The sequence below is a fragment of the Panthera pardus genome, unplaced genomic scaffold, assembly GCF_024362965.1.
Source record: "Panthera pardus isolate Hobbes unplaced genomic scaffold, ASM2436296v1 HiC_scaffold_17, whole genome shotgun sequence".
In the NCBI taxonomy this organism is placed as follows: domain Eukaryota; kingdom Metazoa; phylum Chordata; class Mammalia; order Carnivora; family Felidae; genus Panthera; species Panthera pardus.
The window spans coordinates 64,804,637-64,823,722 of record NW_026526732.1 but is presented as its reverse complement, the minus strand read 5'-3'; the positions used below and the strand labels follow the sequence as shown (position 1 = coordinate 64,823,722).

General features: G+C 37.8%; 1 long non-coding RNA gene across 1 annotated transcript in view; it reads right to left on the bottom strand.

Annotated features, from left to right (window-relative positions):
* LOC109263437 (uncharacterized) overlaps positions 1 to 19,086 on the bottom strand; it is a 78,773-nt gene that overhangs the window by 20,547 nt on the left and 39,140 nt on the right. The gene's annotated exons all lie outside the window — the stretch shown is intronic.

The window sequence follows — 19,086 nt, the reverse complement described above, 5'->3', positions numbered from 1 at the left end:
TTGTCTTCTGATAAGCCAACTGTCAGTTCAGTGTTGTTCCTTTGATAGAATATCTTTTTCTCTGGTTTCTCCTCTGGTTTCCCTAAGATTTTACCTTTGTCTTTGACTGTGTGGGATTTTCTTTGTACTCATATGTTTGAAAATCTATACTTTTGCATATATGGTTTGATATCTTTCATAAATTTTAGAAAATATTCACTCATATGTCTTCCCAGATTGTTTCTGCCCCATTCTCTCTGTCCTCTGCCAAAAACTTCAATTGCATACATCTTAACTGCATGCCACATGCATAGTATTCTCTTTTCCATTGTTGCATCTTTTCCATCTTGTTTCTCTTTGTTTCACTCTAGATATTTCTTCTAACCTATCTTCCAGTTCAATTTTGTAAACGCATCCAATTTGCTGTTAAAGCCAAGCCCCTCATAATTAATTTTATTTATTTTGGTTTTCAATTTTAAATTTCCATTCAGGTCTTTCATAATTTCTAGTCCTCTAGTTAAATATGTCAACTTGTCATTGAATATCTTAAAATATTATCACAGTGATTTTAAAATCTGTGTCTGCCAACTATAATATCGGCATTTCTTTTGGACATGTTTAGGTTTTTGTTGGTTTTTAATTAGTTACTTTTATTTTCATGTTTTGTTATTTTTTACTGAGTGTTGAAAACTATATGTAGAAATATCTAGAGGTCATTTGAAGGTAATAATAATTTTTTCTTCATCCAAAATTGATTTGCATTTTCTCAGCCAAGAATAAGTCTAGGAGGATATCCTCTTAAACCAATCACAGATGAAATCGATTTAAGGAGCATCTGCGTGGTTTAGTCAGTTAAACTTCCGACTCTTGGTTTTGGCTCAGGTCATGACCTCATGATGGTTCGTGGGTTCGAGCCTCACATGGGCATCCACACTGACAGTGTGGACAGTGCAGAGCCTGCTTGGGGTTCTCTCTCTCTCCCTCTCTGCCCCTCCCCAGCGTGGTCTTTCTCTCTCTCTCAAAATAAATAAATAAAGTTAAAAAAAATGATTTTGAAGTTGAGGTCAGGCCTTCCAAGAGCTTTTCTATGCTATTTTTACCCTTACTCCTAAGGTATAGTCCTTCAGGGCTTCAACTGAAAGCCTAGTTTGTTTGTGGGTACACTTCCTTGTTGCCCCAATTCCAATATTTGTTCTGCTAATACTGTGAGGTTGACAGAAGTTCTGCTGAGTTTCCTAGACTTTCAGTCACTGCTTTCAAGTTGGCAAGTGCATTGAGGGAAAAAAGCAAGGCCAAATTGTCTGACACACACCTCCCTGTTCTTTCCTTTTCTACGTGTCTTAAACTGTCAAGTCCTCTCTACCAAGGTAGCTGTGCAGTGCCTGCAATCAGGTTTTTGGTTCTTATTTTTATAACTCTTGTATATGTTTTACAAATCTGTTTAGTTGTTCTTCATTTGTCCGAATAAGCTAGCTCACCATTTCTGGAAGCAAAACTCTTTCAAACAGCATATTATTAAAAGCTAATAAGGCAAAAAATGTTCTGGAACCTGAAAGAGTATCAGAAAGTATTGTCTAAGGAAACTTAGATATGTTAAGTAGGAGACAAAAAGTTAGAGAAATCTTATAGAAGAAGAATAGAAGTTTAAGAGATGCAAATGATGATCCCTAAAAAACAAATATGAAATACTGAACTTATAAAAACAAGAATTCCAAGATAAGATCAATAGAGGAGAAGGAACTGTTAAAAAGCATGAAGTTAATCAAGGAACAGTCTTCTTCACCAAAGAAAAACCTGAGTCTACAAATCAAAATATTAAAAAGCTCAGTTCTAGCAAAATCAATGAGAAAAATGTATATTTAGATGTATTCTGATAAAATGTCTGAACTTGGAGACTGGGAAAAAAGAAAAAAGAAAAACCTTATATGCACAAAGAGAGTGAATCTTTGTTAATGGGAAAAAAGAAAAAAGAAAAACCTTATATGCACAAAGAGAGTGAATCTTTGTTAATGGGAAGAATGATTATATTTCATGAAGTTATCACTCATTGTTTCCTTACATAAAAGACACCAAAATTTAGGTTCATTTGCATCTCTACAATAATAAAAGCCTATACTTTTAAATTGGCTCTAAGTACATTCAAAATTTCTTATGATTGATTACTGCTTGGTATCAACTTAGTGGTTGTGTTTAGAAAGAGCTATCAACTTCTTTGTTAAGTTCATTGTGGGAAGTTTAGGGATAATGGCTTCATCCACCACAATATATGATGATTTCATATTGTTCTCAATTTCCTTACAATGTCATGTACTTACATTCTGTTATGATTGTGCTTCACACATCCAGGTTGCAAAGAGAAATATACTTTAAAAAAAATTTTAAAGATAAATGAGGACACTTCAGTAAGATAAAGAAGAACACGTAAAATAATAAAAGGTAACAACTGAGGACACTTTTTTGAAAAGAGAACTCATTTTGATTGGTAATTAAAAAAGCAAAGTCCTATGTTTATAAATTAACATGCATTAAAGCCCAATTTCAGCAAAAATTTTAATTGATGGAGCTGAGTTTTGTTGGTTGGCAATTAATTAAAGTGGAGGAATGAAGAAATGGTTTATGAGGTGGTAAATGTTATTTTTTAGAAAACAGCTATATGGACCCCCATAAAAATAGTAAACTATCACACAGCCCTACTCCTGTCTGACAGACTTGCAAAAGCTATGGGAGTAGATGGCGTGAGCATATGTTTTTAACACCATGGCATATTCCACTTTGCTTCATCCACCATACCAATCTAATAACAGTTATTTCCTAGAATACATAAAACACCAAATTTTCCATATACACTTTGCATATTTTCTTTTTTCTAGGTAATATCTCTCCTTCTCCCCACCCCCCCCCACACACACACATACACACAATGTACAAAGATATATACAGAATGGGGATTCTGCTGATTCCTTTGTAAATATATATGACAACAAATATTCAGCAATATTTTCCCAAGTCTTCAGAGAAATGGCATTCCAGTAAAACAAACCATCATTTACTGACTAAGATAAACTTAGGCAAGGAATACTCTAGGAGAATGTAACCCTAATTCAAGAAATCTCACTGTAAATAATGTGTATTAAAAAGGCTAGGAAATAATACTAAAAATAACGCTTAAATGAGGGGAAGGTTGAAACATCATTGTGTAGGTTTAAGAGCATAATAACTAAGCACAAGTCTGGAATGAAAACTGCTTAGGTTTGAATTTCAGTTCTGCAGTAAACTTTGTCTCATTTTGACATTGTTCATTAGAGAAAAGGAGCTTCAAATATGGTATAAAAGTCAAAAATAACCATTAGCATAATAAAAATAGAAAGTAGACTTCCCAATTCACCAGAAGAGAAAAACAAGCCAACACACTGAGTCCAAATTGGAATACAGGAAAGAAAAAAAGAGAAACTAGCAAGTCTGGAGAACGTAAAAGCATAAAACAAGTAAGTCACTACAAGGTATTTTCCTCATCTCCGTTTCACTCCCCCCACCCTATGTTCCATTCTTGACTTCTAGAAAATGCCAAGTCCCTTCTGGCTTCCTGTTACATATGTAAGCAAGGAGAAGAAAAGCAGACATTTGGTGTTGCAACTAAAACTAGAGAAAGAAACCAGGGTGTTCCTAGCATAATAGTGTATGGGACATATGTACTATAATATGTCTGAGTAATGTTCGATTGCATTGTAGCTTCCTCTCCCGCACAATCCAAAGTGCAGTTGCCCCCACCCACAGAATCCCAACCCTAACTAAAATAGAAACAGACAGAACTGAATAATAATTCCTCTGAAATTGGGTGGAAAACCGGGGCTAGTGGTATCTGGGAAGTATGAAGAGAAAGCAGAGGTCAAAAGAAGCAAAGGTTTTGAATTTCCCTGTAACTATGAGACAGGAGCTTCATAAGGCAGCTCCATAGCTGAACCTGAAGAGCTGGAGGCATGAGATGAATAGGGTAGGGGATCCATCCCTAGATTCCCATGGACTCTGTAGGTTGGAGTGTATGACTCAAGACAGAAGTGCTACTCCATGCATTATTCTGAATCCTATGAGCATTTGGTCAGCTAAGAGTAAAAGCATTTAATATTTAAAAGTTACACCCCTTCTAGCTACTAGAAAGGGCACAAGAGTCTCAAACATACACAAATGTAACATTTTTCTGATAAATTAGGATGTACCTTTGTGGAGAATATCTTCTTTCAGTTACCTATAGTGCTCTGGAGACAGTTTGCCTTCTTAGTAACTATGTACCCCCAATACTAACACATAGTCCCCTGACCTCTTTTTCAAATGTTCAACAATTGGTCATTCAACTCCAGTGAGTAGAGAGTCTTCCAGTAGCCAGGGAAACCAGCTTAGAGAGTCCAGCTCTTTGGGATGTTAAATGGTCTGCCATCCATCTTAAAAGGCTCTTTTGGGTCAGCTTGACCTGTCCTGAATTCCAGATACTTCTTTTCTGTATTAGCAACAAATCTCTATCCATAAGAAGACACAACTAAACATGATGCTAAGGCCTTGATGTTTTAATTTTTCTTCACTTTTATTGGCCTCCACAATGTCAAGGAAACCAATAGAGAATGCATACTTATGTGATCTTGTCTCTATATAAGGCTCTCCACAACAGGCAACATCATTGGTCCCTACAAATCACAGTTTCAAATCATATATCCTAGACACAGCTACAGTTTGCTCTGGAGTTGTCAAAAATCAAATGTTTTTGAATCTGTTATTTAAGTTTTAAGATCTATTCATCATAACTAAATGCAATTTGGCATTCTGGACTGGATCCTGAAGCAGAAAAAGAACATTAGGGAAAAAGCTGGTGAAATCTGAATGAAGTCTAGGATGCAGTTAAACTGAAGTATCATTAGTTTTTTGATAAATGTACCATGAATTATCAGCAGTTAACTTTAGAGGAAATTGGGTAAGGGATATATAAGAGCTCTCTGTATTATCTTTGTCTTTCACTTTTCAGTAAATCTAAGATTATTCCAAATTAAAAGCTTATTTTTAAAAAAATTCTTTACTCACCAGGTCCAAGGAGTAGGGATTTGGAGCCCTGGAGGACAACTGTAGAAAACAGCTAAAATAAGCCACTGCCTTATGTATAATAACCAAAGTCTTTGGAGGAAAGATGGCAGCCAGCAGTAGTGGCAGCTCTTCAGTCAGGTTCTTCTGAGGAAGACCCAGACTTAGTCTACACTTAAATTTCATGTAGACATTTTATGGTATTTTGTTTTATTAAATTAATCAACCTTCTTCTAGTAATGGAGACTGTGACTTTTTTTAACATACAAATATCCTTAAGGGGCAAAATCAACACAATAATCCAGAAGGATAAGCCCTATTCACCAGGTTTCAGTCATGAATGAGATCTCTCACAATCATCTTACGCCCACTAATAGGACTACCAGGCACGGCCAATATAACAGAAAGATCAAATCTGTCTGTAAAGAAATAAGTGTAAATGGGTTAAATTCCCTCATTCAATCACAAAAATGCTTGATTTGGGAGAAGAAACAATAACAAACTAAATACATCTTATAAGGAATATAACCATATGGAGGGACTTCTGGATGAAAATGACATAATGATTTCATACTTTGAAAACTGTCTCAGGGTGCCTGGGTGGCGCAGTCGGTTGAGCGTCCAACTTCGGCTCAGGTCATGATCTCACAGTTCATGAGTTCGAGCCCCACATCGCACTCTGTGCTGACAGCTCCAAGCCTGGAGCCTGCTTTGGATTCTGTGTCTCCCTCTCTCCCTCTCCTGCTTGCACTCTCTCTCTCTCTCAAAATAGATAAACATTAAAAAGATTTTTTTAATGTCTCTGTTTCAGAGATAAATGAAAGAAAAGTAATATAAAAAGAGAAAATCAAACAACCTAACAGTTAAACTGACAGACTAGAAATGGGTAGAAAAGCAAATCGTGTGTGGGGACTGAATCCACACAATGGCTGGCCTTTGGGCCAGAAGCTGACAGTGGGGACAAAGGAAGCTCAAAAATTCCACATAAAACTAATAACAGTCTCACTTTTTGAAGCCAGGGTCTATGTTTTGGCTATACCAAGTCCTGAAAGAAAGCTTAAAAATAATAAATATATATCTTATTGTAGAATGCTGTCTGGCATTATAGTCCAAATTAGGGAGGCAGAGGATTTTGAACAGCTTCTAAACCAGGACCTAAAACCAGGAAACTTCCTCTCCCCCCACCACCCCAACTCTGCATTCACCATCCCCACCATCATCATTAAAAAAATTATATGACCTGGTTCTATATTGGGACAAATGGGTTGACTGAAGGCAAAACCAAAACCACTCCTCAGAGATGAATAACAAGTAAGAGAAAAAAAACCTTCCTACATTCAAGGGGAGAGGATTATACAGGGCATATGCACCAAGGGATGAAAATCTTGAGGGTTGTCTTAGAATTCTGCTCATTACATATGTATTATAGAATATTTTGGGATGGAGGTACATGTAACCGTTTAAATTAAGATGTTGGAAATAGAAAATATAGCAACTGGAATGAGAAGAGATAAACTTCACTGTGTACACAAATTGAGAAACTCACTAGAATGCAGAGCATAATCACAGATACTTATAAAAACACAAAAGATTAAGATTAAAACTTACTTATGAGTTGATAATAGAGGGTTTACTTAAAAACTTTAAACAATATTAATCATATGGTAAGGAATTTTAAACAGAAAATTAAACCATAACAAGGTCCTTGTAGTAAAGAGAAATATGAAATAATGAATAAATGTAGATGGCATTCTAACTAATATGAACATTAATTTTAAACCATAGAATAACACAGTCCTTGCAATCTGACAGACTATATAAGCAGAAAAAAATTCTAAGTACAAAACACCTAGAAATGATGGATAAAATTTAAAGTAGAAACTCATTAGTGGCCTATAGACAGTGAGGATAAGATGACAGACCCTGTATAGAATTTTAAAAGAAGTATGATGACTTAAGGAGATAATATTCAAATAAAACTACTATGTGCAAATTGTGTAGCCATCTCTAGCCATTCCTCTTGGTAGAGCCCAGAGAGCATTGCCTTCACCAAGGTATTAACAAATGCATTGCTGTGGAGAAGACCAACATCCTCAAAAAGCTTTATGGTGGCTGTTCTCTATAAGCGAGAGATGATGGTTGCAGATGCCATCATAAAACTGGGCTCCCTAGTTTCATTTCCAGATGGATAGAGACCAGATGGCACTGTTTAATCACTGGAGACTTGCTGTGTGCAATTACTATAATAAGCCAATGGGGTGGAGCAGTAATCAAAGTCTTTTAACCTAAAATGATCTCTGATGGTGGGTAATTGAGTATGAAAATCCTGAGGAATAAAAAAATGGGTGTCCATTAAAATACTGTTTGACACATAAAAGTGAAAAAAATTCCAGATCTAGTGGCAGAAACTTGATGTGAGTCACTATAGTAGGGATAAAAGACCACTTAAGTTCTCAGACCCAGAGTCCCTTGATTAGGGTCTTGAGTTAGACCCTGCACATGGCCACACATATTTACTAAAACTTATCCTCCAAGCCTTCCTCAGAGGGACATGTGGCCATTCACCAGGGTGACTGTGCACTGGAGAAAGGGAAATACTCATTCAGGAATTAACAGATACAACTCTGAACTCATTGTTTACCCCTAAAGCCTAGAATTCCACTATGGTCAGACCGGCAGAAGGGCTTCTGGAGGTAAGATAATAGATGGAGGTTTGGGCTGAGTCCATCTCACGATTGATCCCACTGGGACTGAAGACCCATTTTGTGGTTATTTTCCTCCAATATGGAGTGTCTAAACATTGGTTCTGTAACCCCTGTTGTAAGGGTCATTATGGTAAAAGCCCCTTTACATTCCCCCCATTATTGAAAACAATAACTATATCTCTGAATGGTGCAGAGATTAGTGCGGCCATCAGACACATGAAAAATGCAGAAGTGCCGATTCTATCTTATTCTCTTTGTATGCACCTATTTAGCTAGTGCAAAAGCCAGATGTATGCTCAGGGATACCAATGCATTATCATAAAATTAATTAGGTTGTGACACCAATTGCAGCTGCTGTTCCCAATGTGGCACATCACTGGAGCAAATCATCACGGCCCTTGGCACCTTTTATGCAGTCACTGACCCAGCAAACATTTTCTTTCTTACACCAGGTAATAGAGAAAATTAGAAGTGATTCACCTTCACTCTTTTACCTCAAGGCTATATGAGCTCTTGGCTGTCAGTTTTATGTCCTAGAGGAAACTTGATTGCTTTGATATTCCACAGAACACCATCCTGGTTCATTACATTGATGGCAATATGGTAATCAGACCTGGTAATCAGGAAGTAGTAAAAAATACTTTTGAAATGCACATGCGTGCCCAAAGAGAGGTGAGCCAAACCCCCTGAAAGTTCAGAGATCTAACCACATAGATGACGTTTCTGGATGAGCAGTGGTCTGTGACAGATCTCCACTTGGCACTCACACCATGAAGAAAGAGACACAGTGCTTGGTAGATTTTTTTTCAGATTTTTGAGAGAATGTATACCATATTTGGATGTGCTGCCCCAACCCATTTCAAGCTAATATATAAAGCTGCCAGTTCCAAGTAGGTTCCAGAGTAAGACAGGCCTCAACATTGGGTACAAGCTGTGGTATAAGTGGCACAGCCATTTAGGCTTTATGACCAGATAGATTCAATGGTATTTGAAGTGACTTTGGCAGACAGAATACCGAATAGGAGAATCACAACACAGATTTTAGAATTTGGGTGTATGGCTATGCTCTTTCCAACACCAGCCCTCATTTGAAAAGCAGGTCTTGGCTTGGAACCGAGTCTGGCAGAGATACAAGATACCATGTGATTCTGTGACCAGGGCTGCCCATCATGAATTAGGCCTTATTTGTTGTGCTAAATTATGAAGTTGGACATGTACAGCAGCATTCTACTCTTTAAATGGAACACTCAAGATTAGGTTCAAGATGGTCTACATAGCAAAGTAAATTGCACGAATCAGTGAATCACTAACAGCTACGGGGTAATGGCTATAGGTTGCCTAGCTAGTCAGGGACCTTTAGAAAGGTGAAGATTGATGACAAGATCTGAGAAAAAGGTACATCAATGGATGCGGTGGCCATGAAAATACATGCTCAGCTCTCCTCTTTAGGAAGCATAATTGATTGATGGCTCAAGCTATTACTTTTCTGGATCTACCACCACATTCCTGCCCAGGCCACAGTTCCCATGAGCAGCACTGAACCAATGACTTTTCAGATGGGCTTATGGATACAGACCTGTTCCTGGAGACAGAACCTTTTCAGTGGAATACTTTGGCTCAAGGACTCTCCATCAGTCTGCCCAAATTTTCTGCAATTACATTTCAGTCTGAAGCACTTTATACACATTGCCTCTTCCTTGTCACTCTCTTTCAGAGACATCAGGCCTTAACTGTCTCTAGCCCCCTCCTCTTTTTCCTTCATGGATATATTTCCCCAATAAATCTCTTGCATATTGTAGGAGGCTTTAATTTTGATATTCAAGATATCAGTTCGTAATCCCTGAAATCTGTAAATGTACCTTATTTGGAAAAAGGGTCTTTGCAACTATGATTAGTTAAGGATTTGGAGATTATTGATTGATTACCTTGGTGAGCCCAAATGCTATTACACATGCCCTTATAAGAGAAAGGATGAGCAAGATTTGACATAAACACAAGCAGAGGAGAACGCAATGTGAAGATTAGCAGTGAGAGAGATCTGAAGATGTTGGTGATGCAAAGGTATGGCAGAACCCAGAAGCTGGAAGAGGCAAAGAACAGATGCTCCCCCAGAGCCTCTGGAGGGATTGTGGTTCTGCTGACAGCTTGATTTCAGCCCAACAAAACTGGATCTCAGAACTTCTGGCTTCCAGAACTGTGAAAGAATAAATGTGCACTTTTAAAACTACTAAATTTATGGTAATTTGTTAGAACAGCCAGAGGGAATTAATACACATCTCTAATTCTGTCCTGGAACCTGCTTCTTGAGGACCTGAACAAACATGGTTGGTGCCACTTGTGATCCAAGAAAAGAGGCAATACGGTGGGTTTGGGGGAAGGGGTCTCTCACTGCTCAGCAACTCAAAGATGATGCCATCCTGCATAATATATGGGACATGGATAGTCCCTGGCACAAGCCATCCCAACTGCTAACAGTCATCAATAGTGACCTGAAAAGCATTTGGAAGATAAAGGGGAAAAATACTTACAAACACAGCAGAGTTGGTTGATTACAGGTAAATTGTATTGCTAACTACAAAGGAATAACAAGAAACTAAGTGCAGTGAGAAAGCAGTTAAAGGCTAAGTGTTAAGTGTGAGAATCACTGGCCTGTTTAATAGCTTACAAAGTGCAAGAAAAGACACATCTGAACAGCAAATCAAAGCTCTGAAAGTTAAAGTCTCAGAGCTCCACAGATGATTAAATACTCAGTCAAGGAAGGTCTGTTGTCCTAAGGTCAGGGCCCGGGGTAGAACAACATGGGACTTTGACCTGCAGGTCCCTGTGCCAGAAAATGCTGCAGAGGCCTCTCCGTAGCAAAGCAGCAGGTACCCCTCTCAGAAACTGCCGGCACTTCCTCTCCTGGTTGCCAGACTGAGGGCTAGGATTACATCCTGGCATAACCTGTGTGGGTCCACTCTGGGCATGACAAAGGAAACAGACTATACACCCAAGGAGCTGCAAGAATTATCTGCCTTACACCAGCAGGAGCCAGGAAAGTGAATCTGGTATTAAATCCAGAGGGAGCTTAATAGGTGGGGCTGGAATATAAGACTGGATAAAAAAAAGGATTTATTTACTTGGGGCACTTTTTCAGAGCATGAGAGCTAACAAGCTGGCAGGAACTTCAGGAAGTATACTCCATTTGTTGCCAGAGTGGCTCCTGGAAGTCTAAGGAAAATGATGGGCCCTGCTGAATGAGGTGGTAATGTCTGACTTGCCTGACAGGTAGTAAAGATTAAAGAGGCTGAGGGGTGGGTGAGCTGGAATGAAATTCTTAGGTAAGGCTGGAATACTCATCAGAGGATTACGTTCCACTGGAAGGACAGAACACCAAATAACAAGCATTCAGCAAGGCCATAAGGAACGCACTGGTGAGAAGAATGCCAGAATGACTGAGAAGCTGTATGGGTACAGAGAGGGTAGGTGGCCCTCTCTGCAGGCCAGGGCTGACTAAAGGAGAGGCAGACCCAGAGCTAGGTTTGTTAATATCTGTGGAGATGAGAGTCCACAGGGTGGTGCTTGGTACTAGAAGCCAGGAAGCCACCATCAGCTGAACAACTAGCAAGGCCAGACGGACAACCTAGGGGCTTTGACCTGCAGGGAATTGTTAAAAGAGCTTCTCACCTCTAGGGACAAAACAGACTTGCAGCCAACAGTGGTGCTACTTAACTTCTATAACCAGGTACAAAGGTGAGAATGGAAGACCAGGAAGGTGAGGGTGCTCAGTCCAATAAAAAGTCACAATCCCACTCAGACCCCAAACCTGAGCCAGTTTTCAGACCCAGAACACATTAACTAAAGAGATGGACTTCATCACTCCAGCTTTAAAGAAACCGAAGCACAGACAAGATAAACGGCATTCCAAAAATCATACAGCTAGTGCGTCATGGACTAAACCAGGGAACTACATTTGGCAACACTTCTGACAAGGTGTTAATATGTGAAGGAATAAAGTAGGTAAGTACAAAAACTGTGCAAAGCGGGCACCTAGGTGGCTCAGTCGGTTGAGCGTCTGCCTTCAGCTCCGGTAATGATCTCATGGTTCGTGAGGTCGAGCCCCACATTGGGCTCTGTGCTGACACCTCAGAGCCTGGAGCCTGCTTTGGATTCTGTGTCTCCCTCTCTGTCTCTACCCCTCCCCCACTCATGCTCTGCCTCTCAAAAAGAAAGAAATGTAATAAAAAAAAATTTTTTTAATGTGCAAAGGAATACAAGTTATTAAAAAATATATTAAAAATTTGGCAAAGGAACGAACATAAAACAATTTGTCATCATATTAAACTTCATCAATTAATAGTTTTGAATAATAATATGCTGAACTAAAATTCGGGAGTATATAAACTGGCACATCATTTCTGGAGGTAATTTTCACCACATTTATAAAACACTTAAACTTTGGGAATCTTGATTTCTACAAATTACACACTTAGGAATTTATTATACACAAATCATCTGACACAAGTATAAGAGTTTATTTATAAGGATGATGATTGAGCATAAAATATAACTGGAAAATTAGAAAAAAATCCTTAATGTTTAAAAAAAGGTTAGTAATAATACTATACTATAATCATAATAGAATAATATAAAGTCATTAAAATTATATTATTAAATAATATTCAATGACATTGAAATGTTCACAAAACATTACTAGGTATGAAATTTAAAAGAATTTTCATATTGTTGTGCAAGTGATTTTACCCAATGAATATGTGAAAATTTTAAAAGTCCATAGAATTGGTGGGACTAAACCTCAGAGATCAATTACAGCAACACCCTCATTTTTTGATAAATCTAGCGAAACCCAGAAAAGTTAATATTTTAAAGTAGAAACAAAAGAAATAGATTGGGAGCAATTTGGTATCCAAAACAAAAAATGTGTGTGTGTGTGTATGTGTGTGTGTGTGTGTGTGTACAAAAGAATTATAAAAGTTTATGCCAAAGTGTTACTGGTGTTCATTTATCTGTGGGGTACGTGGGTAAATAATCATTTCACATATTGTTTGTCTCTATTCTTATTATTTTTCCAATGAACATGTAGAAACAAACAAGAGATGTTGCTTTAAAAAATTTGTTCAAAGAACTGATGTGTGATAAAAAGCTCGCTGTATCAAAATGCTTCTCAAGATCTGCCTGTATGTACCTGAGAGTTCTCGAGTGGGCATTCATTAGCATTCACACAAATCCTTTAAGCTCAAAATTACCTTGGTCAGGATGCAATCTAATTTTCCTGTAAGATCTAAAACAATAATCCCATTGCATGAGTACAGGACTAGATTATATGAACACCGAAAGTACATGAATAAAATTGAACAGTGAAGCAATAAGACCCATGTGATATATTTAGCTGTATATATAGCTGTTGTTTTGTTGTTGCTCAAAAAGTAAACCTAAGTTAAGATCAAGTCACCAGAGTACTATAACTTTTTTTTTTCATAACCAAACTAAATTTTGAATTTTCCCTCCTTATGTTGGATCTATTACAAGCACAGATTTCCAGTTTTCCCCCATGGCACTTACTAGTTAGTTCTTCCCCATCATCATCAGTATAATTTCACACTGACACTGCACTGACACATTAGAAAAACCAGGACCTGGAGTTCCAGCACCACTGACTCCCACCTCACACCCTGGTATTGACATTATATGGGTTTATACCCCCTCAGTGTTCTCCCAGACCCATCACTACAATCAGAAATCTTCAAGGAGTTAGTAACCAGACCACCCCCTGACATGCCCAGGAATTTCGGGTAATAGAGGGCTTGAAGGCCCTAGGAATAGTAGAGAATGAGGCCATAGCTTACCCAGAGTGTCTGTTCAGTAAGTGTGGGCAGTTGCAGGTGGCAAGAGAAAAAAGAATGAGTAATGATTCTGCATTTCTGGCACTTGAGAATTTAAAGACTGAGAGATCAGAAAAGAGACTTGAGTTAATGAATACAGAAGACAGGAGCTAGCCAGGGACTTTACTTCTTTTTTCTAGTTAGTTAATATACAGTGTAATATTGGCTTCAAGAGTAGAATTTAGTGATTCATCACTTACCTATAATACCCAGTGCTCATCTCAAGTGCCTTCCTTACCCACCAGGGACTTTCCTTCTAATCCAGACTCCAGGGCATTTAAAGGCCAACAGTGGTTTTACTTTCAGAGTTAGCCTTAAACCCAATTTAATCCAAGAAGACAGAGGCTACTTTGCCAAAAAAAAAAAATGTTTCTAACCATTCATGCCTAAGATTATTTTACGTACTCAAAGAAAATCTTCATTGCCCAATGAAAGAAACACAATAAAATACTAATACCAGGAAGACTTCATCCAAAGAGTAAGTGGAAATTGTATATAGATTAATAGAATTGTAGGGCTGGACTTCCAAGATCAATTATAGCAACATCCTTACTTTGTGATGAGTCCATTGCAACCCAGAGAAGGTACGTTATGAAGAGAAGTAGATTGTGCAATAGTTTATTAAATCCCAAAACACTGGAGCCAGAAGTAAACTTGAAATTTTAAAGATTGCTATAAAACAAAAATAATAAATGCAATTTTTGTGTACTGACACTTTAACTTCATTGAACTTGTAACTCTGCAAACCCTTGAAAAACAAGGGTTTAGAGAACTGTAAAATGATAGACTCCAGTAGATTATTAGAAAAATTTGAGATTGACATTATGACATAGCCTAAAGACCTTTGGACAGGGGTCAGAAGATATGGCCTCCCTTTCTATTCCACTGACCCACTGTATGGTCCTTGAAAAGTCAAGGGACCTCTTAGGTGCTCCTCCAGTCCTTTGAATGTAAGAAAGAGCTGAATACATGATCTGTAAAGCCTAAATTCCACACAATATAATGAAAATCACATTTCCTGCACATTGCAAATTTCTTGAGGACTCTGTCTACTAACACTAGACTTTCTACACCTTTGGTCTTATCCACCAAGAAACTCTTAAGATTCTCAAATAAACAAAAAAATTAGATCATTCAATCAATATATCAATACTATTACTTCTTTATGAAAATTGCCTTAGATCTCATATAGCAGGTCCTAAAGTGATGCACAGTATAAATCTCTGTTACCAACTTAATAAATACTATAGAATGATAACATTCTAATAAAAATGATGAACTGGGTCTCACAAGAAGGAGACAGCAACAAAAATACAATAAGCACTTATCCTCATGAATGATGAACTTATAAATTACAGAACTGTCCTGGGAAAGCCTGAGAAAATTTTCATAACTGAAGATTAAAATCAATATTTTTAAAAAATTCCTTTTGTTATTATAACTGATAAGAAAAAATTCTAATCAATACTGATATTAAGCAAAATTCTATGTACTAGCTCTTCAAATTCCTACTCAATTAAAGCATTATATATTTTAATAAATCACACCTTCTGTTTAAATTACATAACCATATATGGATGATTTTTAATCATTAGAAGATGATTTTTAATTATTCTCTTGAACCTCCATGAAAAATTATTCAAAAAGTTGGTTTTCAGAGACTTGACGTTCCCAAATGCTGCACCCTCCCTTCCTCACCCTCTTTCTAACAGTTTAGGAGACTCATAATAGAGTGGTTGGTGCATTGCATGTTAAACTAATACCTTCTACTCCAGAAACAAGAGTGCACAGAAGTTAACCTCTGACCCACAGATTAAGTACAGGTCTAAACGTAAAGGATTTTTTTCCTAAGATTATTGGAAAGAAAAAGTCTATTCATATCATTTCTTTAAAGAGTGAATATTATTCATTAAAATTCTCAACCATCTGGAAAAAATAATTGAAGAAGTTCTGAGGGCTTTAAAAAAATCAAGTTTTGGGAAAGACAGTGATGGAATTCTCTTTCTTGCTAATTTATCCAGCAATATTAGAGTATCAAGCACATTCATTTCCATCAAACACCTGGCCTCCCTGACATTTGGCGCTCTCCCAGGCATCTATCAAGAAACAGTTCCGATTTTTCAGCTTTCAGTTTATGGTTTCAAGGAAAGATCCTGACATTGATTTTTGCATATGACTCCGATTGACTCCAGTGGGAGTCCTGCACACAATTTGGTAGTACAAAATGATCCCTAGCCTAGCAGTCTATGCCCTTTCCATAAAGATATTTTATAGTTTCCAATTCCCAACTTTTTTATTTTCTAAATCATTTTCTCAGATCTTTAGAGCTTTCTCCTTACCTCCTATAATGTCTTTAAGCATAAAGTTCAAATCTTGGGTAAACTATTTTTTGCCTTAATCTTAAATATTTCTTGAACACACAGTCACTATGGCCTCAGGTGCCTAGAAAATACAAACACCATCACTGACACTGACTTCCCAAAAGAAAAATTATAAACTGTAATAATCTTAACTCACAGTTTATAGCAGTGCTGTTAATGAGAGCAAGTAGTCATATACTTTTGTTCTGTTCCCAATAGGGATGAATATGACTTGTATTTTTCACAGGAGTTTGTCACTTAGGAGGAGTTCTGCTTCAAGTAACAAAATATGTGAATTAAAGTGGTTTGAACATTATGGACATTTTAGTAGCTCACTAATCAAGACTCTTTGAAGTAGAAGTTTCACAGTTCATTACTATAGCTGCTCAAAACTGTCAGGGCTTTGAACTGTCTTCTCTGTTACTTCATTGGCTCTCCCCTCACGGTCACAAAATGGCTGTCACACCTCCAAGTGTCTTGCCGTCACACTACATCTCCCAAGGCATAAAAGAAGAGTGTGGGCTTCCCTTCACTGTTTATTACCTAAAGCTAGGGGGCATGAGTGGAATTCCACCTTCTCTGCTCACATCTCATCATATACCTGGACAAAATCAGAGATTTGTTTGCAATGGAGGAACAAATACAGGACAGCCAGGCAGTAGTATCTACACCTGGAACTCTTTGCTCTACCCCAACAGAAGTCACATTTATCAGTTATCTTGTGTGACAACTCTTGGGATAGTCACATGTGTACAGAAAGTTCCTGATAAAGATACAGAGCATGTATGTATAATGCCCAGGCACTCATCATGCTTTTTCTCCAATCAAGGACCCCATTTTTTAAATAAGGCAAGCATAGTCCAAGATGTTGAGATGATTTATGGAATGCTTCAAGGATACCTAATTATCTTCACTTTATCAATAACCCTAGCATTAGTATGTATTTAACTATGTAGCCATTTATATAAATGCCAATTGTACAGACTTTGAAAAAATATTCAATACACTTGCAATGAGTGAACTGTATAGTATGTGAATTACACCTTAAGAAGCTGCACACATAAAAACATACACACACACACACACACACACACACGCTCAAAAAGAAAAAACAAAGGTAATTCAGCTTTTACATTGGTGTTGTCTTGAGATCATTTCTCTTGAAGCCAGCCATCATGTGAGAAAGCCCAGGACTGATGGAAAGGCTATGTATGGATGCTCCAACAAAAGCCCCTGCTGGGCCCTTGGCTGACAGCCAGCATCAACTGTCAGACTCTAGAGTGAGCAAGCCTCCAGATGATTCCAGCCCCAGCTTAGGCTTCAGACATTATGGAGCAGAAACAATTCATCCCTGTTGTACTCTATCTGAATTCCTGACCCTCAGAAGCCATGAGAAATAATAAGTGATGATTGTTGCATTGAGCCACAAAGTTTTGGAGTCATTTGTTTCATCGATAGGTAACTAATACTGGCACTGATGAAACCCACAACACCAGTGAAGGTAAAATAATGACTATGACAAGTTGTAAAATGAAGGTGTCTGAAGCAGTATGCATATATAATTAGGGGATGAATGTATTTCTCACAATAAATGTGCAAAAATTCAGGGAGTCAGGAATGGCTTTCAGCTCTGATATGCTGAGCAAGTGGGCACTCACTAAAGTCAATAACTAAAATGACTTTGTTAGAGAGTATGGAAAGGTAACTATACGAATAGACTTAGACAAATCTCCCAGGTTGGTAGCCCCACTCTGCCACAAGTAGCTATGTGACCTTGGAAAAGTAACCTCTGTGAGCCTGTTTTCTTATGTGAAAACGGACGTTTGGGAGTATTAAATGAGATGATACACTTTAAGTACTCAGCATAGGGCCTGGCTCAATAACTATGGATTATTGCTCTTATTATCATGAAATAAGTGGAGTGATACCAATAGCATGGTCCCAAGTCATCTCTACCTCTAAATTTGCTACTTACCCCATAGATACTAGAGACAAAAAGTCTTTTGATGTCCTTCTTGTAAACGTATTTGTGAAGCTCAGCATCTTCTTTTCACATTTTATAATTTGTAATTAACTCTCAAAGTCACTTGTAGAAAATAATCAGAATCAAGAAGTTCAATTGCTTAAGGTTAAGGATGAGGTTTCCATACATTTATTTTAAGTAATTCATGAGTTTGGGTGGTAGTAAGTATGTCAGATGATGCCCTTCATGTAAAACAGGCAGTATTGGGGCGCCTGGGTGGCTCAGTCGGTTAAGCGTCCGACTTCAGCTCAGGTCACGATCTCGCGGTCCGTGAGTTCGAGCCCCGCGTTGGGCTCTGGGCTGATGGCTCAGAGCCTGGAGCCTGCTTCCGGTTCTGTGTCTCCCTCTATCTCTCTGCCCCTCCCCCGTTCATGCTCTGTCACTCTCTGTCTCAAAAATAAATAAACGTTAAAAAAAAAATTAAAAAAAAAAAAAGAGGCAGTATTGCCATGTCATTCTTTGCATGATTGTTTAACAGATGATAGATTTTCCTACATGCTATTTGCTATTTTAGAGATCAAGGGGAAGTCAGGAGTCAAAACAAAAATGATCGAAAACACAGAGATGGAAAAAAAGAGTTGATTCTTTTTCTTCCATTAAAGTCATTGCATGTTTGTGGTCTGAGACGCTCACCTGGAGCCATCAGGTTAATAGACAGCTTCAGGCAACCATGGCTTGCTACTGATAGCCAGACAGGACACTATTAATCAGATTCATCTGATATGGACATCTTCCGTGGTACTTCACGGAATAATTTGAGAGGTGAACAAAAAGGGAGGCTGATTTCTACTAAGAAACAAGCATGTATCTGGAGCTTTGCATTCTCCCTGTGTCATTCCACTACTTCAAGGACATCAGCAAAGAACTGCCATTAGAGGACATTTATAAAATAAAGAACACCTTTCTAAGATTTAATGTATAATTTTGTCTATATCTTATCTGCTTTCCTATCCCTAGCACCTTACATGATTCCTAGATCATAAAGAGGCACTCGATAAATGTATGCTGAATTGAACTGAAGTACCAGGTCAGAAAGTAGATGCAAAACCTTCAGAAGAATACCCTGCAGAGCC